A 4,910-nucleotide genomic window follows, 5' to 3' on the forward strand; every position below is an offset into this window, starting at 1 on the left:
AGTATTTTATATGAATATTTTAAAGAAACTTTTTTGGTAGAAACTTTTAGGGAATAATTTGTATTTTAAGACATTTCTGGGAGTTTCTCATAAATGACTAAAATCCACTAATTTCATTTAAAATACTTAGTTATGTCTATTGTTGTTGGAAAAATTCAGAAAAAATTCCAAAACCTTTTTGGCACACCAACTTTTGATCACAGTAAAATAATATAATTTAGGCACCTGTGACAATTTCCAATATTTCCATTTATAAATTATTGAGTGTTTGGATCAGCACTTCATTCTGATTTATCAAAAAATGGATGGAAACAGAATAATATGAATTCATAATTAATATGATCATATTTCAGAAATGAAACTAGGTTCATTGGACTAACAGAAGATGTGTAAAGATATGCATGAAAACAAAATTAAACAGGTGAAAAAATGTTGTTGATTTGAATGTGAGTTCTTGTCACTGGTTAAATAAAACACAAAACTGGCTTGGTCAAGACTTGAACCTCAAGACAGGTGATTCCAATCATGAGAAAAAGTATTTAAGGTGGCCGATTAAATGCTGTATTTCTCTTTGAATCTCCTGTGAAGAGTGGCAACACGGGGGCCTCAAAACAGCTCTCAAATGACCATGATGTTCATGGTTAAGGGGAAGGTTCTCAGAGATTTCAGCTGTCAGTTTCCACTGTGAGGAACATAGTGAGGAAATGGAAGACCACAAACACAATTCTTGTTAAGGTCAGAAGTGGCAGGCCAAGAAAAATATCGGAGAGGCAAAGGCGAAGGATGGTGAGAATGGTCAAAGACAACCCACAGACCACCACCAAGGAACTACAATCATCATCTTGCTGCAGATAGTGTCATTGTGCATTGTTCAACAATTCAGCACACTTTGCGGAAGAAGCCTTTTCTGCACACATGCCACAAACAGAGTGCAAAAGCACATCTGGACAAGCCAGCTTCATTTTGGAACAAGGTGCTGTGGACTAATGAAACAAAGATTGATTTGTTCATAACAAGGGGCGGTATGCATGGCGGCGAAAGAACACAGCATTCCAGGACAAACACTTGCTACCCACAGTAAAATTTGGTGGAGGATCTATCATGCTGTGGGGCTGTGTGGCCAGTCCTGATACTGGGAATCTTGTTAAAGTTGAGGGTCGCATGGATTCCACTCAATATCAGCAGATTCTTAAGAATAATGTTCAGCTATCAGTCACAAAATTGAAGTTACGCCACGGCTGGATATTTCAACAAGACATCGACCCAAAACACTGCTCAAAATCTACTCTGGTCTGGGTTGGCCATCCCACTCCCCAGACGTGAATATCATTGAAAATCTATGGGATGATCTGAAGTGGGGTCTCCATGCTTGGCAACGAGTAAACTTAACTGAACTGGAGATGTTTTGTAAGGAGGAATGCTATACCTCCATCCAGAATCCAGAAACTCATTAGATGTTACAGAAAACGTCTAGAAGCTGTTATTTTGGCAAAAGGAGGATCTACTAAATTTTGATTATTTTTTTCTGTTAGGGTTCACAAATTTTTGCACCTGTATAATTGTGTTTTAATGCATATTGCAAATCGCTTGTTAGTCCAATAAACCTAGTTTCAGTTCTGAAATACAACTGTTGATCAGTTTTTTTGATAAATCAGAATGAAGTTGCCGATCCAGTCACCCAATGATGTATAAATGAAAATAACAGAAATTGTCAGGGGTGCCCAAGCTTTTTCATACCATTTATACCAATAAGTTCCTGAGCAAAACTCCGAAAAAAAAAAGTTTCTCAAAAATGACAAAAAATACACTCATTTTCCTTAAAATACTTAGCTATGTACATTCCTGTGGTTAAAATTCAGAAAATATATACTTTTTTGGTACGCCAACTTTGGATCACAGTAAAATACCATACCAATAAGTTCCTGAGCAAAACTCCGAAAAAAAAAAGTTTCTCAAAAATGACAAAAAATACACTCATTTTCCTTAAAATACTTAGTTATGTCCATTTCTGTGGTTAAACTTCAGAAAAAATATACTTTTTCGGTACCCCAACCTTTGATCACAGTAAAATACTTTACCAATAAGTTCCTAAATAAATCTCTGAAAATAAAAGTTTCCCAAAAATGACTAAAAATACATTCATTTGCCTTAAAATACTCAGCTATGTCCATTCCTGTGGTTAAAATTCAGAAAAAAATATACTTTTTCGGTACCCCAATCTTTGATCACTTTTAAATACTATACCAATAAGTTCCTGAGCAAAACTCCGAAAAAAAAAAGTTTCTCAAAAATGACAAAAAATACACTCATTTTCCTTAAAATACTTAGTTATGTCCATTTCTGTGGTTAAACTTCAGAAAAAATATACTTTTTTGGTACGCCAACTTTGGATCACAGTAAAATACCATACCAATAAGTTCCTGAGCAAAACTCCGAAAAAAAAAAGTTTCTCAAAAATGACTCAAACTACACTCATTTGCCTTAAAATACTATACCAATAAGTTCCTGAGCAAAACTCCGAAAAAAAAAAGTTTCTCAAAAATGACAAAAAATACACTCATTTGCCTTAAAATACTATACCAATAAGTTCCTGAGCAAAACTCCGAAAAAAAAAAGTTTCTCAAAAATGACAAAAAATACACTCATTCGCCTTAAAATACTTAGCTATGTACATTCCTGTGGTTAAAATTCAGAAAAAATGTAGTTTTTCGGTACCCCAATCTTTGATCACTTTTAAATACTATACCAATAAGTTCCTAAATAAATCTCTGAAAATAAAAGTTTCTAAAAAATGACTAAAAATACACTCATTTGCCTTAAAATACTCAGCTATGTCCATTCCTGTGGTTAAAATTCAGAAAATATATACTTTTTTGGTACGCCAACTTTGGATCACAGTAAAATACTATATCAATAATCATTTAAAATACTTAGTTATGTCCATTTCTGTGGTTAAAATTCAGAAAATATATACTTTTTTGGTACGCCAACTTTGGATCACAGTAAAATACCATACCAATAAGTTCCTAAATAAATCTCTGAAAAAAAAAGTTTCTCAAAAATGACTAAAAATACATTCATTTGCCTTAAAATACTCAGCTATGTCCATTCCTGTGGTTAAAATTCAGAAAAAAATATACTTTTTTGGTACGCCAACTTTGGATCACAGTAAAATACCATACCAATAAGTTCCTAAATAAATCTCTGAAAATAAAAGTTTCCCAAAAATGACTAAAAATACACTAATTTGCCCTAAAATACTTAGCTATGACCATTTTTGTTGTTAACAACCAGAAAAAAACATACCTTTTTGGTACATCAACTTTTGCTCACAGTAAAATACCATACCAATAAGTTCCTAAATAAATCTCTGAAAATAAAAGTTTCCCAAAAATGACTAAAAATACATTCATTTGCCTTAAAATACTCAGCTATGTCCATTCCTGTGGTTAAAATTCAGAAAAAAATATACTTTTTCGGTACCACAACCTTTGATCACTTTAAAATACTATACCAATAAGTTCCTAAATAAATCTCTGAAAATAAAAGTTTCCCAAAAATGACTAAAAATACACTCATTTGCCTTAAAATACTTAGCTATGACCATTTTTGTTGTTAACAACCAGAAAAAAACATACCTTTTTGGTACATCAACTTTTGCTCACAGTAAAATACCATACCAATAAGTTCCTGAAAAAGTCTTCAAAAATAAATAATATAATAATAAAAAACTAAATAAATACTGATCATGACCCGGGTGACCACCTCCAAACCGACGAAATGGGGGCCAAGTAGCAGATGTGTGACAATGAGGGACAGATGCAATAATTTAAAGCCTACTTTTTTTTTTAAACAAGTAACATGCACATATCTCACCGTTTAGGTCTACAAAACAAACAAAAACTCTATAGTACCCGAGACATAACCTAAACCTAAAAAACACACAATGCAACATATATTTATTGATGCATTATCTTAATTCTTCCACATTTAACATTAAATAAGCAGATAAAGCATAACCAAATATGACCAGATGTCAATGTAATCAGGTCTCTATAAATCCAACAGCTCCTGTGGATTATACGGCCATCTGTGACAGAAACATGAAAATAAAAATAGAAATACCTCACCTCCACCAAACAGATCACAATCCAGCAGGTAGCAGTCCAACGGCCTTTCTCAGCACTATGAATAGTACGTTTCTGAAACATTGGTAGCAGAAAAGCAACCAAATGTTAAAACCTAGACTAAAACAAGATTCAACGTCCATGAATATATATATATTCTGTGTTGTGTGCTTCTCGTGTAAAACTCACGTGCACCGAGTTGTTTCCCGTCAGATTCACGACCATGCCCGACAGAACCAGCATTCTGTGTTTATACACAAATTGCAGAATGCTCGTTCACAATCTCCATCCATCGGTTTCAGCCAAAAGGTGGCGTCTTCTGTTTTCGGCACACTGCACGTGGGTGCCTTCACAGTATCAAAACAACTGCGCCCTCTACGATTTCAGATTCCAAAGTGTGTGCCAATGCTGCGAGTCAGCAGTTTGATTGACAGCATGTCAGCTACCGCCTTATCCACGAGGTGACCTATCACTGCTATAGACTGCACTCATAGACGTGCCAATAGACATCCAGGTACAGAAAATAGTTTATTTTCAATGAAGTAATGTCGAATGAAAAAGTGGAACAAAATTTTGAATTTGCGTGACGCGGCACAGAGGCTAAAATTGCTGTACAATACAACGTAAAGCGGGTGGTCACTCTAATCATGACACTTTTTACACACATATGTTTCCTTTTAACGATTACTCCATAAAATTTTGCAGCCGATTCGGTTTATTTTTTCTTTGAGTGTCGAAGTCAGTATCACTGTCACCCATACTGCCACCTATGTTCATACACGT

The sequence above is a fragment of the Cynoglossus semilaevis genome, chromosome 2, assembly GCF_000523025.1.
Source record: "Cynoglossus semilaevis isolate Cse_v1.0 chromosome 2, Cse_v1.0, whole genome shotgun sequence".
In the NCBI taxonomy this organism is placed as follows: domain Eukaryota; kingdom Metazoa; phylum Chordata; class Actinopteri; order Pleuronectiformes; family Cynoglossidae; genus Cynoglossus; species Cynoglossus semilaevis.